A 22,940-nucleotide genomic window follows, 5' to 3' on the forward strand; every position below is an offset into this window, starting at 1 on the left:
GGTTGAGATTTCCAGAAACAACCAGCCTGGTGAAAAGATGTCAGATATTGAAGCCACGCATGCCCAATCTCCATGCTATTCCCATAGCAATGCTTTTCATTAGGCTGGCCTTGGAAGCCTATAAAAATCCTGAGCATTTTAGGCCTGATGTTTGTATATGTGATTTACCTAATTCAGCCCTGTGAACTTTTGGGGCTAAGTATGATGTATACCAGGACCTGGCTGTTTATATTAACAGAGGAGCGACTGGGCAGGCAACTTATCATTGTCTCCTATATAAATCATTGGAATAGGCTGGAACATGCCTGGATTTTAAGCTGTTTGGCAAGCATCACATTTAGTCCTGGATACTGCGTTTCATAGAGGTTTCCATCAAAGTTCAAAATTACACCCATCACAACCCAGTCCTTAACACAGTGCCTTGCTGATTCATTGTTTTAGGGCAACAAGCTACTTGAGGAAGTACCCTACCAACTAGTAGGATCATCCAAGTGAACTTTTTCAGGAACCAACCACATCTATGCTATGGTGCCCAAAGTCAGTCAAACAGCTGGACCCACAAATGTAGGAGGAGTTCCAGTGGTCCGAGCAGGGTTTCCCATTCAATCCAATGCATGGACTGTGCTGAAAAGGACCTGGGGGAACAGGGGACAATAAGATGGACAGTACCCAGCAGTGTGCCCTTGGTGCCAACAAGGCTACCAGCATCCTGGGCTGCATCGGTAGGAGCGGTGCTGGCAGATGGAGGGCAGTGATTCTTCCTCTCTATTCAGGACTGGGGAGGCCACATCTGGAGTCCTGTGTCCAGCTGTGGGCCCCACTACAGAAAGGATGTGGACACACTGGAGAGTCCAGCAGAGGACAATGAAAATGGTTGTGGGGCTGGGGGACATGACTGGTGAGGAGAGGCTGAGGGAACTGGGCTGATGTAGTCTGCAGAAGAGAAGACCGAGGGGGATTGAATAGCAGCTTCACCTCCCTGCAGGGGGGCTGCAAAGAGGATGGAGCTGGGCTGGTCTCAGTGGGGGCAGATGGCAGGACAAGGAGCAATGGGCTCAAGCTGCAGCAAGGGTTGCAAGTTGAGGCTGGATATTAGAAAAAACTCCCTCATTAGCACGGTTGCAAAGCACTGGAACTGGCTATCCAGAGAGGTGGTGCACTCTCCATCCCTTGAGGTTTTGAAGACCTGGGTAGACAAAGCCTTGGCTGGGATGATGTGGTTGGGGCTGGTCCTGCTTGGACTAGATGCGACCTCCTGAGGTCCCTTCCCACCCTCAATGTCTATGAATCTATGATTCTGTAAAGTGCACCCATCTCTGGGTAGTATCTAATGCCCATCACTACCCAGTTAAACTGAACCATTGCCTTAAATGCATTTAACCTGACAACACCCCTGTGTAACAGGGCACTGCTATTACACCTCTAGTGGACGGGAGGAAAACCGAGTCATAGAGATTAAGTGACTTGCCCAGTGTCACACAGGACCTCGGTGGTAGAGAAAGGGATTGCATCTGGGTCTTCCAAGTCCCAGCCTGACCATAAAGTAAGAATTAAAACGGTTACATCAAGCGAGTGCTTTAGCCCCATTTCCAGAGATGTGTGTGGGATCGGTTGCAATAAAACTATCCCGAGGACACCCATTCTGCATAGAGATCCGCGGCCATTTTGTTCTCAGGACCAACACATCCACGCACGCACACACACATACACACACCCTCTCCCAGGGACAATTTACTTTTCTTCTTCTTTCCAGCTGTTTCTCTTAATCTTACAATACGTTATCTTAGACGGAAAGAACATGTTTTGTTCCCCGCGTCTCGTAAATACAACTTTACTGCTTGTACATAAAGCCTGTTCCGATTAGGAAGGACTTTCTTCTGTCCTGTTAAACTTAAATCTCTGTGAATTCTGCATGTACTTGAAAATGGAACAAGGGAACAAAATTGAATGTTTAAATAAGCTTAAGGAACACAGTCAAGTCCAATTATGCTCAAAACAGAAGAGGAACCAAATTGCTCTATGTTTTTTAATGTTCTCTCTTCCCCTCTGCCCCCACCCCAGTCAAACGCATTTCCCTCCCCGGCCTTTGCAACCCCAACATTGAGCTTGTGAAGGAAAGCCAAGGAGTGAATCCAACTCTGCTAGATTACTTTTCATCACCCAAGGTACCAGAAGGAAACACTTCTGTCTTAAGTAGTCCCCTCATTCCCATTACCATCCAAGAGCATCCAAACACGTCCTGATTATTAATGCATTTACCCTCAAAGTGCCAGGTATCCAGGTTGTAGCCGTATTAATCTAGTGGCAAAAGGATTTTTTTTTTGCAAAAATCTAGTTGTTAAAATAAAAGATATCACCTCTACCATGAGTCCCGATTCCTTTTATCCTCCAAGCACCTTTATGAGACGGGAAGGCCAGTATCCCTATTGTACAGAGAAAAACACGACTCTCAGTCCTGTCATCTGTCCAAAGTCACACTGGTAGAGCAGTCTTGATCCCAGGTTTGCTGAGGCCCAAAGCCACTGTCCTCACCCTCACCCTTCTTCTCCCACAGCATGAGCTGCAAAAAGCCAATTTTAGCTCTTTTTTTTGTTTTGTTTTTTAAATAATGGTCGAACAGAAAGGAAGGAGCCAATAAAATCCAGTTTTAGAAACAAGTCTGTGGTTCTGGAAATGATGCTGTTTCTTTTGTGTGGCTTTGGGTTAGGCACCCACTTCAGATCAGCATAACACTAAAAAGATCCCACTATTTTGGGAAATAAAGCAGGTAACACATCCTCTCCCGCCCCTGCTCCCCTCTGCCTTCCCCGTGTAACGCACATCCCAGGCATCCATCTCCAATTTTGGTAAGGAAGGTGCTTAGCGTCTCAACACATTGACTGAGGCTGTGGGATGTCAGAAACAGAGCTGGGATAAGAGCCATTCGTGTTCTGGTTATGCAGGGAAAAGTGGCTTATCTGCTTTGGAAAACACGGGCCTAAGGAGATTATTGTAGAGAACAATCCTGGGTGGAAGAGCAGAGAGGGAACCGATGACCCCAAAAGGCCCTTTAACAACCCCAGAGAAGTCTCATCTTCCCAAATTTGATCAATGCCATCTTTCCTTCTGCAGGATGAGCGTAATTACCAAGGACAGCTGCGTTATATCAGCCGCTAAGAAATGTGAATGGACTTGAACATGCCTTCTGTATCTAGAAAGATGCATTTTTTACCGTGAGATCTGGAATTTGAGTCAAGCAGCAAGGAACGTAAGACCTCATCCTTCCCTAACGAATGGCAACGAGCAGTCGGAGAATGGGACCAGCTTCTCCGCTGGCACAAACGAGCATTGCTCAAGGGAGCCCATCTACATTAAATCTATCCTGTCGACCCTACACAAGAAGCTGACATATACACGATGTGGGCTCACCATGTGCATGTGCTTATGGAGGGATGGGTATGTGCTGCAGCAAGGGAGAGCTGATTTGAGTTTGCTTGTTCAGAAGGGTCTGGAGCCACCTGGAGTCATTCATCAAGGCACTAACCAATTACCCGGGAAAACTTTTACAATCTTTTCTCTGATGTCTCATGAAAGCTGTTTGCAACCAAAAGCTTGCAATTATTTTTTTTTCCCTGCAAATATCTAGTTGGACTAATAAAAGATATCACCTCTACCATGAGTCCTGATTACTAACTAACCTATGGCTTCTCAGCTACCCGGCGCTTCCCATTACAAGAGAGCTCCTATGGGAATCTGCCTCGAATGCAAGACTGGCTGGGTGGCTAGGATGCTCATCTGGGATGCAAGCCTATTTGCTGCACAAAAGCAACTGGGCAAGGGCCCAAACAGAAGTGGCCTCTTCAAAACTTCTCACACCAACCAAGCAAGTTGGCCTCAGGGCAAAGCAGGGACCTGCTACCTAATTCTTCCAAGCCACAGCCCTACCTTCTGCAGCCTCCCCAAGCTTGGCAATGCAACCTCCAGCACGGATGGACCAGAATGGCAATGCATCCTGCAAGATGCAGAGGAGGAGGACCTGGCAAAGAGCATTGCTTCCACCAAGTCATCTCTAACAGCAGCTGGGAGGCAAACAGATGGTCACGTCACTCTGCTCTCTCACTCCAAGCCTCCTCCTTGCTTTCAGGGAGATCCTGCCCCATCCACGCAGGATCCAAACAGCCAACAGAAGAAGTGAAAGATCAAGAGGAGGATTTTGTCCCTGGGAAGGACTTTGCTAACATCACTCTCAGAGACAAGCATGCCTCACGCAAAGCTTTGTGATCAAGGCTGAGCATAACTGCTACCAACAGAGTGTTTTTGCAACATGGCAGGTTTCCCAAAGCACTCTCCACTTGAAGGAGCTCAAAGGATGAATTAGTCTCCTGCTGCAACTTCAGGTGCTTCCTTAGCTGGCATCCAAGGGAGGGCAATGGGAAGGTCACAGACCTTGTTTAAGTCCCCTTGATGACACCAGGAAAAGTAAGCATAGAGCCATACGTAGGAACTAGTCATGCAGGTAAGAAAACCAGTGTACTGCTTTCCACTGAAGTAGAGACCTAGGGAGGATCTGGCTCAGTTCATTGCTAATTACCTCCCAAGGCCCCCTCTGAACCCTCTCTAGTCTATTCGACTTGTGCACTCTTCAGCAATAGAGGCAGTCTCATCCCGTCCATACAGCACCTAGCACAGAGACGTCTCAGTCCATGGCTGGGCTTCTAGTCACTACCCCACACAGGAATCAGCTCAAGGCAGGAAAGCAGGCAAAGAAGAGATGCACAAAGCTGGAGGGGAATTGGCACACCACATTCAACAGCGCTGGTGCAACAGGTGCCTGCTGGGCTCTTTCGGGCACATCTCTGCCTGCAGGGGAGGGAGCTGCATCTTGAGAAGGAGCATCTTGCACCCTGCTCAGGGCCAGGCTTGGAGAAACAGAGCAGAAATAGGCAGGCAGGGCTCGTTCTTCAGCAGGCACCACAGGGTGAGCATGGCCGTACCAACCCAGCACTTTTGCTCCCAGTTCCCTTTAGCCCAAAGGCTCCCTGGCAGCTGCTCTCAGGACCCTGGACCCAGAGCTCAGTAGCGGGCACATCTATACGTGTGCTTTAACATGCATTAGTTTATCTTCATGCACATTAAAGCCTCACTAAAAATATGCTCTTTGGTTAAGGCTCATTAAAATAAGCTAATACGCATTGAAGTGTCACTAAAAGCCATGCTCTTTTGTTAATGCAAATTAAGATAGGCTAACGAGCATTTTCCTACTACCTCACAATTGAGGTACTAGATTTAATGTGCCTTAACTAAAGTGCATTAATGCATGTGTAGATGCATCCCCTGAAACTGTAGCCTCAGCTTTCCTTTTGCAGTTGCTGTATCTCCTAGGGCCAGATCCTCCCTCAGCTCCTCTGAGTGACTTAATACAACTTCCTTACAGCAATTTTGCCTATAACCAGAAGAGGAAGTGAGGGGGGTGAGGGTCAAACAGGGTAGCAGGGTGCAAAAAGAGCCACTGCTGCTGTAGACACTGAAGCTGAAGCTGCCCTGGGTGCTGCAGCTGGCAAGAGCACAGTGCTGCCCTGCTACCCCTCTGCCTATAACAATGCCTCTAGCAAGAGGGACTTTTAAAGCACCTCCCTAACACAAAAGCATCTAATGTCACCATCATTTTCATGTCTGGCTTGTTTAAAGACGGTCATAGCCTGGTTCTGGAGGCAGCCTGAACCAGACCGTGGGCAAGCCCTGGGTTGTAAGCAGAGCTAACAGCACAGCACAGCACACAGCATCAAAGCTTCCCCAAAGTTCACGCACACAGGTTTGATTCATGTCTCTGGCATCTGCTTCCCCACGTCTAAAACAGGTGCACGTGTATGGGAGGCAGGAGGGACATTTGTTACATGTTATTGAATTAAAGGAGTCCTCGCTAGCCGTTGTTTTGCTACACGCCGATAGTTTGGTCTCTTCTGTGATCCCAGCGGAGAGATCTGCAAGAACATGTTACCTCTAACGCAGGAAAAGACAGAAAAGTGCCAAAATACGTACTAGCACGAAGCCGCAGGGACGCAGAGCAGAGCAATCCAATGCCAACATCCCAGTTAGGAGTGCGGCTGGTAGTCTCTGCCATATTTAAAGGGACAGAAACCAGAGCAAAAAAATCTTGGGGAACAGGTGATGCTATAGCAGGCAGCTGGGGATAATTAGGAAGTGAAGACACCGAGGTGATAAAGGAATGGGAGAAGCCTGTAAGCAAGGGCATTGGCTTTTTGCATGAAAGGTGCCTACAGGTCTTTGTAGACAAGATTCTTTGGGTAGATGTGATCTCTTTTATTAGAGCCACTAAATCCTTGGAAAAAATTGTTCTTTGCAAGCTTTTGGGCACAAACAACCTTGTTCAGGCATAGGGAGAGTCTGTTGGTGTTTTGTGCACTCTCCTGGGTGGGCTAGAAGCCAACATGCACAATGCAAGTCTGTGATAATGCAGATGTGGGGAAGATCAGGGGCAATGGGAGATAATCGGTGTGAGACAGGGAGGGAGAAATCTTGAATGTAGCTGTTTAAAATGTAGAGGATATCTCTATTGACTCCTCTGCGAAGTCCTATGAAATATGAACTTTCATTTCTACCCAGGAGAACTTTTAAAGTCTTTTCTCCAATGCCTGATGAAGGGTGCTTATGCCCAAAAGCTTGCAATTAAAGATTTTTCTTTTTTTTGCAAAAATCTTGTTGGTCTGATAAAAAGATATCACCTCTACTATGAGTCCTGAGAAGTTGCCTCTACATTATGAGGCCAGCTATGTTACATATTAAACCAACTATTTAGTTGGTCTAATAAAAGAAATCACATCTACCCAAACAGCCTTGTCTGCCTATGCCCTTAGACCGTGGTTACAACCAGCACCCCTGAATTCAGGTATTTGTAATACTCCTCACAGGCAGAGAGTAGCTGCTTGGTCAAACCTTAAACCCAACAAGCAAGTAATTAAATCAAACCTTCACACATGAATGAAGTAACTTCTGCTGGTCTGGACAAGGGAGAAAGAAGGCTCCTGAGCTGTATTTTTAAGGGTCAAAACAGATGTTGCGTTGGGGTCAGATCTGATTGAAGAAGAGGCCCATTACACATGCAGCTTGAATGGCAATTAACTTGAATTAGCACCTGCCCCACCACTGTCCCAGGGAAAAAGGGTTATCTGAGATACTCCACAAGTGGGACAATAGGCTTGTATCTCTGTAGGATCCCAGAATGGGAAAATCCAATGTCTGGTTTTGCCCTGAACTGCTTGGCTGGGGAAGATATACTCCTATGATGCACACTGCTCTGCATAGCTTACCACCTGGTGCATAACAGTCACTGCATCTGCAGCATCACACTGTATGGCAGAGATTCACAGTCAGGGTGTCACAGCACCCTGGGGTGCCACGAGACACTTTTAAGGGGGCTGTGTAATATTAGCAATGTTAGGTGTGCAAACACTGACATGCTTCACAAGAATAATCCCGAGATTTCAAATAGGAAACTAGAAGGTCAAAGACTTTCTGACCTGCCATGGTCTTTCTGAGTGCCTTGCAACAAAAGAATTGCTCTATCATTTTTCCTTCAGTGAAAATCCAAGTGAAAGCTAAGAGCTGGCATTGTCCGAGAGGAGCCTGGAGTCTAACAAGGTGATGAACCCCTGCTGTATGATGTGCATGGAGAGCTGAGACAAGCCCTGCACAACTATCTCCCCCTTGCCCTGCCTGGTATATCAGTCCCAGACCCAGTAATATGCAGGATACCAAAAGCAGTTGAAAACAAAGATTGCCCATAAAGCAAAATGAAGGGCACTGCTTCAGTCTATCATTAATTGCTGCTTATTGGAATATATTTGGGAAGGCTGACATAGGATCAAAATCAAAGGCTCAGGAGCAGAAAGATAAGAGCATGGAGAAAGAGACACCGTAGCATCTGAGCTGAGTTCAGATAGGATCTGGATTAAAGGCACCAGAACTGGGATGGATCTGAGGGTCCTCTGTCCTTGGGAATGAACCTGACCTTTGAAAGAAACCTCTGCTGATTGCTGACATCTATTTTATTATCATTGCAGTCCACACTCACACTGTAGGATTCCCAGCAAGGGGTCAGGGCTGATCAGCTAGGGAAGAATTTCTGCACACCCCCTGGCAGGTTCAGTAGCACACCATACACAGCGTCGGAAGACCTCATTTTGCATTTTCCCCAGCTGCCACCCCCCCCAAGAATAGGTTTGGGGGCATACAGAAGCAAAACCAGTTTTGAACTGTTGCAGCTAAATGAAACCTCAAACAAAAAAATTAAAAATTGCAAGTCAAACAGCTTGTTACATGCAACCTGCAATGAGACGTTGCATTTGGTTTTTAATCTTTCGCTTTCTGGAAATAAAGTTGAATACATTACTAAGCAAAACCTGGGTCAGAATCATACAGTCGAAACAGGGCGCTGCACATCTGTTGGAAAGAAATGGCTGGGGGTTTGGGGGATTTGTTGGGGTTTTGGGGTTTTTTTAATTTTACACCAAGCAATTTAGCAAAACTGACACAAATTCACAGTGTGTTTTTGTGGATCCAAATACGTAGGTCTCAGACACAAAGATTAGGGGTTGGAAGACTGTCTGTCTCAGCTCTGGTATTAAGCCACGGCACTTATGCCATGCAGCTCTCATGGGCTGGGGAGTTGGAAATCCAGATGGAGACTTTTGGAGGAGTCCATTTGTGCCAATTGCAAACACCCCTTTTAAGTCCTTCCAAGGGGCTTGCTAAGACTCACCGCATGGGATTCACATCATGCAAAAATTGACGGCTTGTTCTGAAACTAGAGAAAAGCACCTTGAAAACCAACGTCCCAGTAGGCTGCAAAATACCTCCCATTAATTATTTAGTGCTAATTCCCACGCCCCACTAAATACTGTATGTTTCTCTAACTATCAGGCACATTGTAACACTCTGCCTATGCATTATTGCAATGTAAAGCTATGAATCCTGAAGCATGTGTTAATAATGCAGAGTATTAATTAATTATTAGCTAACTTTTGATAAAAGAGCCAGCGTTTGATGTAGAAAATTCATTTTGTCAGCACTTCTATTTTTTTAAAACCTTTCTTTCTCTGAAAAGACATTGAGATGCCTTTCTTGTAAGCATCTGTTCAGCACTATGCACTAGAGGATTGAAAACTTTCATGTCAGAAATCTGGTGGCAATAACTGATGAGGGAGGAAAGCTTTGATTATGCATAGACCAGCGCTGAGAACAAGATCCGAGCAAGTTACTTAGCCTCACTTAGTAAATTTGGATTTTGCTATATTTCTGCTGCTGACTCAGTTCTTCCTCAAAGTGCACATATAGTCGGAAAAGTTGACCAGTGACATCTTAATCAATAGATCTACTGCCTGTTTGTGTCCCTGAGTCATATCTACTTGCTCTACTGCAAAAGATAAGTCTATACTCTTGCAACAGTTTCACAGTCTAGCCAGGGATGTCATTGCTCCAAATTGGCCGAGGACCAGCATACACTCAGATCCAATGTCAGTTGGTTTCCACACCAGAAGGAAAAAAAATAAGGAAACCTCAACCACAGTTAAACCCATTGGGAGAAGATGAGAAGGCAAGAAGTATGAAAGCGTGTGCCAGGAGCAAATGGAGAGAAAAAGACCTGTGCTGTAGAAGCTGATCCTCGATGGCAGTGGTGGATGGGAGCAGGTTGGCTAATGGATCCAGGGAGCATTGGAGCAACTTCTGTGATGGGAGGCTGATAGGATGAGCTAACTTTCAGGTGTTCTGTAGCTCTATCAATCTTCTAAAACAACTGCAAGTTCATAGGGAAAGTTCATTAAAGTCATTTTTTTTGCAAAGATCTAGTTGGTCTAATAAAAGATATCACCTCTACCATGAGTCCTGATTGCTTTTGCCTCTAAACCAATATGGCTACAACCTGGGTACCTGAGTTCATAGGGAGGCTTTTAACGAGGTGTGAAGAGGTAAAAAAAAGAACATTATTGTTTTGTTTTTAAATAAAGGGGGAAAAAGAGCCTTTTTAACCATAATCCTGTAATAAGCTCTCAACTGATAATGGCTGTTCAGCAAACTTGCTAGGATTCCTGTTGTGACTAATGCCTCTTATTTATATCTCAGATATTAAAAGAAAACACAAAGAGACTCCTTGGCACATGTAGCTAATCTGCTCAAACATGTTCCCCTAACCGTTACCCTTAGGCTCCTTCCTCCTGTTGCTTCTTGTATTAATACGGTCCTAGATACTGCAGAAAGGTGCTCCCAAAATCAGCTTTCCTATTGTTCCTGCTGAGTTCAAGTCAATGTGGGGATTAAGACGGGATGGTAGAATCATAGAAAATGAGGGTTGAAGGGACCTCAGGAGGTCACATCTAGTCCAACCCCCTGCTCCAAGCAGGACCAGTCCCAAATAAATCATCCCAGACAAGGCTTTGTCTAGCCAGGTTTTAAAAACCCACAAGGACAGAGAGTCCACAACCTCTCTGGGTAACCTATTCCAGTGTTTTACTGCCCTCCTAGTGAGAAACATTTTCCTAATATCCAACTTCAACTTCCCTTGCCGCTACTTGAGCCCATCCTATGTTAGCTTAGTAAATAAAGGGGAAGAGCCAGTACCTGATGATCTTTTCAGCTGATGGACTGTAAGTCACATCCTAATTGAGGGATGAAGAATACATACCTTGACAACGCACAGGTAGTAAGTAAGTGACAGCAATTTACTGATTTATGGAGTATGGATAAGTATCCCGGGAGTGTGAACGAACTCTTTTAAAGGGAATGTCTAATCTGACAATGGAGTTGTGAACCAGCAGTGAGGGGATCACTGATGAGTGGTATAAAAAACAGGCTTAAGTAGCAAAAGGATACATTCATTGTCCATTGGGTCCCTATCAGACAACTCTCATGGCCAACAACTGGAGCAATTGGCCTGTAACCTGACGGCATCCTGCATTTGACATGGGGACAAGACAGCAAGCAAGGAGTCAGGCCTGAACCCATATAGGCATGGTAAGGGCAGGGTGTAGGGGAGGTGGAGTCCTGTGAGGAAAGATCTTGCTTTAATCCCGATCATGAATGGTAACTAAAAAAACCTCACCTCTCTCTTTTCCCTTTCTTGACCTTTCTAACATCAAGGTATGGCAGGAGACTGATGAGAGAGACATGAAGAAAAGGGAAATAAGTAACAGAAGAAAAAAAAAAGTTATTTTTTCTTTTTGAGCCATCTCCAAGGCCCGATCCCCCACACCATACTTTGAGTTTGTTGTTTAGCTTGGGCACCTTTTGTTTGTGCTCACCTCTGAGTTGTGAGCAGTGCTGGATCCTTGCAGCAGCACTGTAAGAATAATCAGCCCACTGAGGATTTCATATTTCTCTAGGCAACAATAATGCATGAAATTCCATCAGAATTAATGGGTGACAGACCAAAGGATGAGGTTTAACCTTTGCTGAGTGCTAATTGAAACCAGACAGGTTGCTGCAGCTATCACAGCAGTGCTGTTATTGATTTCCTCATGGGAATTCCTGTCTCCTGAGCAAGGTCCTTGTAGAGATAATAGGATTGCTTTAGAAAAATAAAATAAAATAATAATAATGGCCTCCCTGAGCCTTTGTTTTATTTTGTATTCCAAATACAATTGCAGATCTTTCTGATATCAAATAATTTAATGGTCATTTATGCATGGTTTAGGGCTGATTGTTAGCACCTTCTGAGTGAATAAGCCAATTAGCTTAGCTGGATCTTACATTTATATAAAACAAATATATGTCGAAGGCAATTAAATGTGCAGTTTAATTGTTCCAGCCTATGAAAGGCACAGTTACTAAGAGGTACACAGATCTTGCTGCCTTCTCTTCACTCCCAGCTCTTAATACCAACACAGCACAGGTCATTTGCCACTTACCAGTGGTTTTCTGGGAGAACTGCCTAGGCAAACCACGTGGTCACTTGGTTTGGAAAGGAGCTTTAAGCAGGATATCTGTTTTAAGCAGTGGGTTTCAAGCTGACAGACAGATCACAAGAGGCCATCAGGGAGGTAGGCAGGGGGTGAAAATGTCATTGTTATTATATTGACATCCTCAGTGTCCTCAGCCCTGCCAGAATTAGGGTTGGCCCAGCCTCAATGTCTCAGCCTGATCAATGAAATGGCTCAGCCTGAGAGATCAATCTTAAGTGCTACAATAAGGAGGCCAATTTGCAACAGAAAGCCCCACCTGTGTTTCCTGCAATGCCCCTTGCAATCCCAGAGCAGATGCTGGGCTGTGTGATCTGCCCAGAGCAACTGTCATGAGTGGTCTCAGAGAGGTCACCCCCGTCCTGTTCTCACAGCCTATCTCTGTCTGTCTGCAGCTCACAATACCTAACCATCAGCTCTGAATGAGATGGGATTTCACCAGGCTGCCACAAGCCTTTTGCAGGCCTCTTACTCCCCAAAGTAAGGAAAATCTCACCTTCTCTCTCACTTGCTGACTGTCTGAGGGCATGTATTGCCTGGCCTCTCGCAAGGAAGGGCAACAAAAAAGGTGAGGGGGCTCAGAGACATGATTTATGAGGACAGACTGAGGAAATGGCTTATTTAGCCTGGAGAAGAGAAGACTGAGGGTGGATTGAATAGCAGCTTTCAACTCAGCTTTCAACTCAGACAAGTGCAAGGTGCTGCATCTAGGGAGAAGGAACCTGCAACACGCCTATAGGCTGGGGACACCCTTCTTGTCAACACGGCGGCAGAAAGGGATCCTGGAGTCATTGTTGACTCCAGGGTAGACATGAGCCACCAGTGTGAGGAAGCAGTCAGTAAGGCTAACTGCACCTTGTCATGTATCTACAGATGCATCACAACCAGGGCCAGGGTGGGGATCCTCCCCCTCTATGCAACACTGGTCAGGCTGCAGTTGGAGTACTGCGTCCAGTTCTGGGTGCCGCACTTCAGGAGGGATGTGGACAGCATGGAGAGGGTTCAGAGGAGGCCACCGACTTGATTGGGGCAGCAGGGCAGGCCCTACAAAGATAGACTAAAGGTCCTGAACCTATTCAGACTCCACAAGAGAAGACTGAGAGGGGATCTGGTGGCCATCTATAAACTCACCAGGGGTGAACAGCAGAAAATAGGTGAGGATCTGTTCCCCCGGGCACCACCTGGGATAACAAGGAATAACAGCCACAGATTGATTGAGAGCAGGTTCAGGCTTGATATCAGAAGGCATTACTTTATGGTTAGGGCTGCGAGGCTCTGGAATGGGCTCCCAAGGGAGGTGGTGCTCTCCCCTACCTTAGGGGTCTTCAAGAGGAGGTTGGATAGACATCTGGCTGGGGTATTATGATCCCAGCACTCGTTCCTGCCCAGGGCAGGGGGTCAGACTTGATGATATGTTCAGGTCCCTTCCAACCCTAGAAACTATGAAACTCCCTGCAGGGGGGCTGCAAAGAGGATGGAGCTGGACAGTTCTCAGTGGGGGCAGATGGCAGGACAAGGAGCAATGGGCTCAAGCTGCAGCAAGGCAAGTTGAGGTTGGATATTAGAAAAAAAAAATCTCACTAGAAGGGTAGTAAAACACTGGGACAGGTTACCCAGAGAGGTGGTGGAATCACCATGCTTGGAAATTTTTAAGACCCAGGTAGACAAAACTTTGGCTGGGATGATGTAGTTGGGGCTGGTCCTGCTTTGAGAAGGGGGTTGGACAGATGTGACCTCCTGAGGTCCTTTCCAACCCTCATTTTCTATGATTCTCCCCAAACTCACCCACAAACAAGTACATTAAATAAATGAATGAGCTCCACCTGGTGCTGCTGGTGTCGACACATTTGTCCTCTTCATTTTATGTTCATGGGAAGGAGGTTGCCATGATGTGCTATTCTGAATAAGAGGTCACCTCCCTGAAAAGCAGAGATGCCCTGAGCTGGTCCATCTGCCGACACCGAGACAGATGTGAACCATCAGAAAGGAAGCACGGGGATGTGGCTGCCGTGTGTGTGATGGCCCTGATATGCTGTAACTCACAGGGATTCTGGGTTTGTGGCCAGCTCACTGCCTATGCCACGAGGAAGCCAAGCCTGCCCTCCAGGGAACAACTGGGAAGTAACCTCAGCAATGCAATCTCCTCTGCTTCGGCCTCTTCCCCTGGGTTTTCCTTCAGGAGAGGCAGCTGCAGCTTTGTGTCATTTTGCATTGAGCAGGTGCAAAATTTTTTTTAAACATTCAGCCAGGTAATCAATACATGCCCTCTTGGCAGGGTCAAACAAACTGCTGAGGGTCATACAAACATCAGGTTCCTGCAAGATGTACCAGCTGGGACAGAGTTTGCATTCAGCTTTCTTTCATGATGGCCACAGAAAGTGGGGTTTTTGTGTGTGTCAGGTCCTGGCTGCAAAGCGGATGCAGTCAATCTTGTCAGATTCAGGTCATTGTTTTTGTGGCAGGGTTGTGCCCTGGACTTGTGTCTCAGCTAAAAATTCACCAAGCACAGAAGAGGCCCTGAGCACACTTGGAACAAATTCCTTTTAACATTAGTGCAAGAATTTGCAATGATTGGGTGGGGGAGGAGGATAAGAAACCAGCTCCAGTTGGGCTATTCAGTCTCGCTGTGCTGCAACAAATACTGGACTCTGTGATCTCTTGAGCAAAGATGAATTTATCAGCCCTTGCAAGACACCACTACAGAAATGAAAGCTGTGTCACTGAGTTCGGAGCAGGATAGCTGCTAATTTCAATCACATGCCGTTGGCTCTAGGGGCTTTCCCTCTAATCAGCTGCCCTCCTTTGTTTCCATCCTCATGCCCTTTCAGCTGCCTGCATTTCAGCCAGGGCAGGAAAAAGAACCACCAAAATGTCATGGAAGAAGGAACTGATCCTGCAGGAATAGCAGCAATGATAGTTTGCAGCCTGGCCATACCCGGGATCAGAGGGTCTCAAAGCACTTTACAAGTGTTCATTCAGTCCGTCGTCTTCTGCTTCTGGGAGGCTGGGAACATCATCCTTTTGTGGAGGCAAAGAGATCGGTGTGAGGTGACAGGGTACATCTGTCCCAGAAATGACAAAACAGCTTTGGTCTCCAGCTTGAAAGAAGAGACCCAGGCTGTCATCGGTGATGCTTTAAAATATATACCTACGTGTAAGCACAGAGGCACCCACTGAGCCTGCATGAAGTTGGACTGGCGTTGCAGGACGCCTGCTCTTCCAACTATACCAAGGTAGGGTCCTATATGCTTGAGGTCAATGCCTGAGCTAAACATGAGCTTGGAAACTTTGGGTGTTTGCCTGTCACTTGTCAGAGACTGAGGCCATCATTTCCAGAGCGGTGTAAGGCAGGTGTGTACCAGCTGGTGGAGCTAATATCCATATGCATACGCACGCACGCACACACCCGCTCTTTCTCTCTCTCTCCGTCTCTTTATCTGTCTCTCGCCAAGTACAAAGCTCATATTTCAACCGTAATGTCCCTGCAGCTTGTCCTACTTATACTCCCTGACACTACCAATTATCTCCTTGTGTGAAAGGGCTCAGAGGGATGAGTATCAGCTCAAGTGGCACACATTAGAGCCTTGTTGCTTGCTGCAGATGCTAATAACCTGCTTGTATTTCATGCCTGTATCTCGTGTGGCGCCAGGGAGGCGGTGGGACTTACTGCATAGGGCTCCAGGATGGGAATTAGGAGACTGATCTCTGCTGTCCCACTGGTTTGCTGGGTGACACTGGGAACATCAATACCCTCCCTGTGCCTCAGTTTCCCCTGTGGTAACATGGGAGGTAATGACACCTCCCTCCTTTGTAAAGCTTGTGGAGATCTAGATGAAAGGTGAGATGCAAAAGTGAAGTCTGATTATTCCTGCTTTGCTGCATGGGTAGCAGGGAAGATAGAGCTTGGGATGGACATTGGGGATATGTAGGAGATGGGCTATTAAGTAGTTCCTGATACAAGCTGTGAGGGCCACATTGCTCATACCCAGGGGTGAAGGAGAATCATAACTCCTCCCCAAACACTAGCAAGAAAAACTATGGAGAACAGGTCTATGGTGGATCAGTAAACACAACTATCAGGAAGCAACCTCTGTCTCAGGACATCTGCAGACGTAGGACTGCAGGTAACAGGGAGGATCACACACTGCCTGTTTCTGTTCCTCTAAAGCACCCACTCTCTCCCCCTATCAGACAGGCCTATTTGCTATGCCAAAGGAGAGAAGGGCCTAAGCCCACCAGGAAAACTATAAGTCTCCCTCAGTTACAGAGAAGCCGCTAGATGCATAACGGTTGATTCGTGGGGACAACAAAGGAAAAAACAGGGATGGGAGGGAAAGTCACAGGTTGATATGGGGGGACACCAGCCAATACCCACAGCTCTTTGAATGTATCCAAGGAGCCTGGAAATGCTGCCCAGTGATACTCTGTCTAGACACATGCACAGAGGAGTAAGAGGAAAACATCCCCATAGCCACCTGGATTCCCCCTGGCCACAGCCTCCTTCCTGGTCTAGTAGATGGCAGGTTTGAGCAGAGCCAAGAGGAGGCTGACCAGGAGGTCCCAGGACTTGGTGGGGCCACGGATGGGGAGACTGCTGGCCCCTGTCAGGCAGGATATGGGGCTGGCTGGACCACTGGTCTGACCCAGTACAGAAGCTCTTACATTCTTTTAGAAAGCACATTCCCACAAAAACCTGCCTTGTTTCTACCCCTGATTTCAATCACCGACTCAGTTGTGGGTCCTTTGTTTAGTCTCCCATCCAATTCTGAAGCACAGTAGATGCTACAGAATATGAGAGTTAATCATGGAAGATTGAGTCCTCCACAAATAGCAGAGAAGATCAGTTTAACCAACAGTTTCCACTCCATTGTGAATCTGATGACCATTTATCTGGTATGGCTATATACGTAAAATACCTAGGGATGGAATAACTGTAAAGTAGCTCTCAGCAGACCTCATCCCTGGCCTAGAGAGTGTGAATAGACTCAACTTCATGAACTGAGGTGAGCTGATTTACTCCAGGTGGCTCCGGCTTCTGGCTTCAACTACTAGCTTGTGGCATGGGGTCTTCCTGGTACGCAGCTCCTCTGCTGCCTTCTCTTGTTAATGAAGAAGAGTTAGAAACCCAGAAGGGTTGCACACATGCACCCTGGAGACTGGGTCCATTGTTTTCACTCCCTGCTTGCACATGAGAAGAATAGGGACATACTAATGGCTGGACTCAGGGCTTTCCCTTGTTGGGGAGGAGTGAGGGTCTACTGTACTCGCATAGCCAGCTCAGTACACCAGAGCAAGCAATGTCTGACTTGTACACACCAGGAAAGCAATCAGGCAGTGGTGAGGTATTGCAAACGGCTTGCAAACCTTCAGCACTTGGGTGCTTCTACACACTACAGGTTTTAATTGTCATTAAATTAAATAGATTTCTAAAATTTAAACTTGCTTATTTTGGAGCGTTGCATCAGTGTTTGCAATTCAAAAGTGAAAGCAACTCAAAGGGGTGAACTACAAAAAAGTCACAGCCACCTGATGAACAAAGAGGCTCATCACATGTCTTTGGGTGTGTTTAGACAAAACGGTGGCCCTAAATTGAAGCTGTCAGTTTTAAAAAATGCTGCTTCAATTTAGGGCTGATTAAACCCCCATGTTGTGCATACACCCCACTGACTTACCTGCCTCTTCAGCAGGGAGAGGAAGGCGAGCTGCCGGCAGGTGGAGCAGTCCCTGGGCTGTGTGGAGGGGGGGCTGGTGCTTCCCTCCACAGCAGCGGCACCCCCCTCCCAGGTGGCACCTGCCCACAAGCAGGCACCCAGCTTGGGCAGTCCTGTGGTGTACTGCAGCCACGGAGAGAAGCACCAGGCCCCCACACAGCTCATGAAGGCAGGCAGGCTCCAAGGGGGTGGGGAGGGAGGGGAAGATCAAACACGCCACTTTTCTTGGGTGGAGCGTGCTTTCCCGGGCTGCTGCCAGGCTGCCTGCAGCGCTTCCTGCAGAGCCGTGGAGCTGCACGGAGCCCAGTGGTTTGCTTTGTGGCTGTAGGGGCAGCAAACTAAAAGTCTTCAAAGTAGTTTTAGTTTGCTGCATCCTAAATCATTTAAGTATTAACACCCCCGAATGTCCTATAGAGACTGAAATTAATGCGCAATATGCCACCAAGGCATGCAAGCACCGACACCATTAAAGCAGTGCAAAAGCATTTAGCCCACTTTGAAGTGTTGTGCACACACACCTCTCATTTCATCTACACACAGCCTACACAAGTGCCTTTGTGTTTGCACACAATGAATCCATGGACATGACACTTTAATTCCTGGTGAGCCAAACTAAGCTACAGCTGAAGAGTTTTACCTTAATGCAAAAGAAAGACTTTTAAAGTGTCCAGAAATCCCACTCATGCAAACAGACACGCAGTTGCAATGCATGAAAGGGCAAAAAACGTGGTGTGTACAAAGGTCCTTGGTTACAAGTTCAAATCCTTTATGGGTTCCCTCTACCTTATGGTTAGGGGAGCCTTGTCCTCTTCCCAAGACTTACCTCTAGCCAAAGCTCTCTCCTGTCCCTTTGCTCTCACACTTCAGACACTTGTTAGCAGTCTCAGTTGAGAAGCCAGCAACCAAATGGCCATGGAGACTGAATTGCCTGTCAGTCAGAGAACAGGAAGGCAAATTATGGAGAAATCCTGTACAGATTCTGCCTTTGTTCTGTGCAGCCTTCGTTCTCCAGAGCTGTCAGCACAGCATCTCTTGCTAGCAAGTAGTGTCACAAACAGGCAAGAGCAAACAGGCCACTGCTAGTGGTTCAGTCTCCCTTCCCCACTCTCATAGGCCCCATTTCCAGCTAGCGTGAGATCAGGAACTGAACGCTGAAGGCCACAACCCAGAATATCTCTGCAGTTCAGAAGCAAAAGTAATTGCTGAAGCTCCCAAATTTTCTTTTCAGTTTCTGTCTTCTTCTCAGAACTTTTCACAAGCAGAAATCAGGGGCAGGACTCGAGTTTTATGCTATTCTCAGTTGCCATTTTCACAGCGTTCGGTATTAGGAAACAGTGTTACCCATGGGTTTTCCTAACATGAGAATCATGTAACAAGTAGAAATACAGGTCAGCTAAAAGAGATGTGAAACTTGCTAAGCAGTTCATTAACTGTTACTCTCGGGCTGCCAGATGACTCAGGGATTTAGTAAAATGGGTTAAAGGAGTTTTCACTTCAAGGTCAGTGATTTGAATCTAGTGCAAGATGGAAAGGCCTGAAATCACTAATACATGGTGGGTGTATCTACACATTCATTAATGCACCTTAAGTACTGTGCATTTAGTTTAGTACTTCTTTATTAAAGTACTCACTAAATGCACAGTACCTAGAAATACTGCGCAGTAGCACCAGCGAATGGTTATTTAATGTGCATTAGCCTAATAACACTGCACAGTAGGCTATTAGCATGGATTTTGCTGTGACATGCTACTTACTGCGCAGTGTTATTAGGCTAATGTGCAGTAAGTGTCTCATGTAAACACACCCAGTAAGTACAACTTGGTCTGCATCAACCTGATGATGACTTCAGGTTTGATTGCTGCTGAGTGTGTATTAACACCACAAATAAAGCCTTACATCCATTAGACTTCAGCTACCCATTTTGGCAGACATATTAATGAATGGATGGATGGGGAATGAGGTATTTCATCCCGGTGTGGTTCTAGTGGTCAGGCTTTCATGGGCAGGTGGGATCTTTCCGTTGCTGTCAGAGATATTTCTCTTCTGTGGACAAGCAGAGACTGTCATTCTCCAGAACAGCCCAACTGATGCTTTTCATCTTCACCTGATTATTTCACGTTCATATTCGTTACCAGACAGACTGAACTTCCCCTTCTTCCACCTTTGAATTGTCAGTGATTAAAAAAGCCTCATATTTTTTAAATGAAAAAAAAAGGTTTTAAAGTGTTTACTCCTTTTCTGTCACTTAGCAATAGCTTGGTGGGTTTTCTCTACTGGGATCACGGGAAATGAGGGTGTGAAGGGCCCTCAGAAGGTCACATCTAGTCCAACCCTCTGCTCAAAGCAGGACCAGCCCTGACTGCATCATCCCAGCCAAGGCTTTGTCCACCTGGATCTTAAAAACCTCCAAGAATGGAGAGCCTTGAAGATAACCTGTTCCAGTGCTTTACTACCTTTCTGATGAGAGGTTTTTTCTAATATCCAACCTCAACTTCCCTTGCTGCAACTGGAGCCCATTGCTCCTTGTCCTGTCATCTGCCCCCACTGAGAAGAGAAGTCTAGCTCTCCAACCCTCCCTTCAAAGTTACTCTCTGGACAGGAAACTAGCATGGAAATTTTCATCCAAACTTTTCAAAAAGGGGAAAGGTAGTAGGAATGAAAGATGGAATAGGAATTTTAACTATAAAAAATTATAAACACCGGGCCACAAATACTATGCCTTCATGTAGCACAACAACCACCCTGGTATGGTATCCTAATGCAACCCTGTGCATCACGGAGCCCAGGATCTGTAACAGCAACAACAATATTAATAATATATTTGTATCTTTTTCTCATGATAGTGATGATAGCACCTGTCACTTCCCTAAAGTCCAGGGAATTTGCCCTTATTTCACAGGGCAGCATTTGGTGATTTGAATACTGAAGATCCCAGCTGATACCTTTTATTTGTGTCGTCTCAGTGCATTCATACAAAACACTCCCTATACAGGACTTCAGGACTTGCACTACGGAGGGCTTCTGATGCTAGGGGAAGCTTATATACTGAAAGAGTATAGGTGAACTCTGGATAGATCCTATGTTTCCAGGAGTGTAATTGTCTTATACGGGAGTGTAAAGAGAAGTAAAGAGATGATGTAAAGTCCTACACCCCTGAATAATCAGTGGTAAAACTCCACCAGGGGTAAGTGACATTGGCTCAGGTGCTAGGCTGGTGTAGGTGTCATCTGTCCTGAGCTGAACCAAGTGCAGTCCTAACATGTTCAGCACAAGCAGGCAGTGATCCTGCACTTCTGCCAGCGAATGACAGAGCTCCGTGATCGAGACCTACTGCATCAGTCACCCCGGGGTAGCCGCACTTCTGTCTGCCCCAGATCCCGGTGTACAAAACTGATGCAAGTCACCCTGCTGTAAACAGATCATCTGTCCAGACCCTCATCTTCTCCGATGTCTGAGGAGGCTGCGGTGAGACACCTGTCAGCACCAACCTGCCTCAGATCTCCTTGACTTTGTGAATCTGGCCACACGACCAGAACTGGAGCTTCCCCGGGAGCATGCATAGACAGTCTTTCTCTGCTGCCCTGTGCTGCGTGACCTGCATTGACGGTCTGTGCTTTCCAGGCTGACTTGAAAGGGTTGGATTTAACTTGTAAAGTCCAAAATGGTTTGGCAGTTTTCCTACAGTTTTCAGGGGTCGGACTCGATGATCTATTGAGATCCCTTCCGACCCTAACATCTAACTTCTATAACATCTATGAATCTACTCTCCTCTTGTGCCATCATTGTGACGCCAAGAGCGCTTGAGCTGAATCCTTGTTAGGTCTAAAAGACAAGGGCATTGGGGTAAACCTTCCTCTTCCTCAGCTTAGGAACAGACTTTCTAGGGCACTGTAGAGCCTGCATGCGTTGACCTCCTGGGTAGGCTTCAACACCACCCTATTCGAAAAGGGAGAACAACTGCTGTCCTGGGCTGTAGGAGTCAGGACATAATGCAATGGCTTTCCATTGGAGCAAAGCAGATTTAAATTAGATAGGCAAAAAAAAAAACGTCCTTCCTGTTCAAGCTGTGAGGCAGTGGACCGGCCCGTCAAGGGAAATGGTGGAATCTCCTTCACTGGAGGAGCCTGGATAAGCATTTAGAAGTAGCATTTCTATGCCTGATGAAGAGTGCTTGAGCCCAAAAGCTTGCAAATAAAGAATTTTTTTTGCTAATATCTAGTGGGTCTAATTCAAGATATCACCTCTGCCACGAGTTTTGATTCCTTTTCCGAAGTAGCATTTCTGGATTCACACAGGGGTTGGACCAGATGACTCCCGAGATCACTTGCAACCCTCCAGTCCTATGGTTGGCTCCTTGCAGGGAGTTTTCTTGAGTTCAGCTGGCTGTTGAATTCTTGTCCTGTTGGTTTCTGTCATTGCCTTGAGCATTGGTGAGGGGTCTCTTTTTAATTTTTTAATGCAAATCTAACTAGATACATACTTGCCGTGGTTTGTCAGGCCTAGGACATCATTCTCGTGTGGCGGGAAAAAAAATACAACCCGTACTGAATCCTTGGATCGCACCTGCAGATTGACTAGTGAACCCAACCTCGCGCTATTGCGTCTCTTTTATATAAGACCAGTTGGGAAGAGAGAGCGATCCCATGGACATTGCTGCCAACAGTGTGCTTTTGACACTCAGCTGTATATCTTATCTTCCAGGGATACAACCAACCCCACTAGTAATCTGTCAGGACACCTATAAAAGATCAGCTCCTGGAGGAAAAAGCAGCTGGCTCAGACACAGCCTGGCCAAGAATGAACTGTTTCCGGCCAGGCAATGAAAGCAATTTTAAAAAGTAGTTGGGAAACTGTCCCATTTGTCAATGTGTACCAGGTGCTTCCTTTCATTCCCTTTTGCTTCGAACCCTCATTAACTTCCAAACTCCTGGAGTTAATGCTACTCTTGAAACCACTTCATCAAGAAAAAGCCTGAAGGAACTCCCTCAATACATTGAAAGTCCTAAGGAAAGGGAAAAGGCCAGGGAAGCAATTGAAGCAGCTTAGCCAAGAGGAAATATAAATTAAACAAAAAGATAATTGGGCGAGACGTAATAAGAATAATAAAAAGATTCAACCAAAGAAAAGTATTTAATAGGAAAATATAACAGATTGTCATGGGAGAGAGCGTGAGATAGGTTAAATGTTTAAGTTCCTGCAAAACGTGCCTCCCGGGTGAAACTGCACTCTGAAAAATAGAGAACAGCTGAAAATACTAAAAGCAGGTAAGTGAAAATGG

Source organism: Alligator mississippiensis, chromosome 3 (genome assembly GCF_030867095.1).
Source record: "Alligator mississippiensis isolate rAllMis1 chromosome 3, rAllMis1, whole genome shotgun sequence".
In the NCBI taxonomy this organism is placed as follows: Eukaryota; Metazoa; Chordata; order Crocodylia; family Alligatoridae; genus Alligator; species Alligator mississippiensis.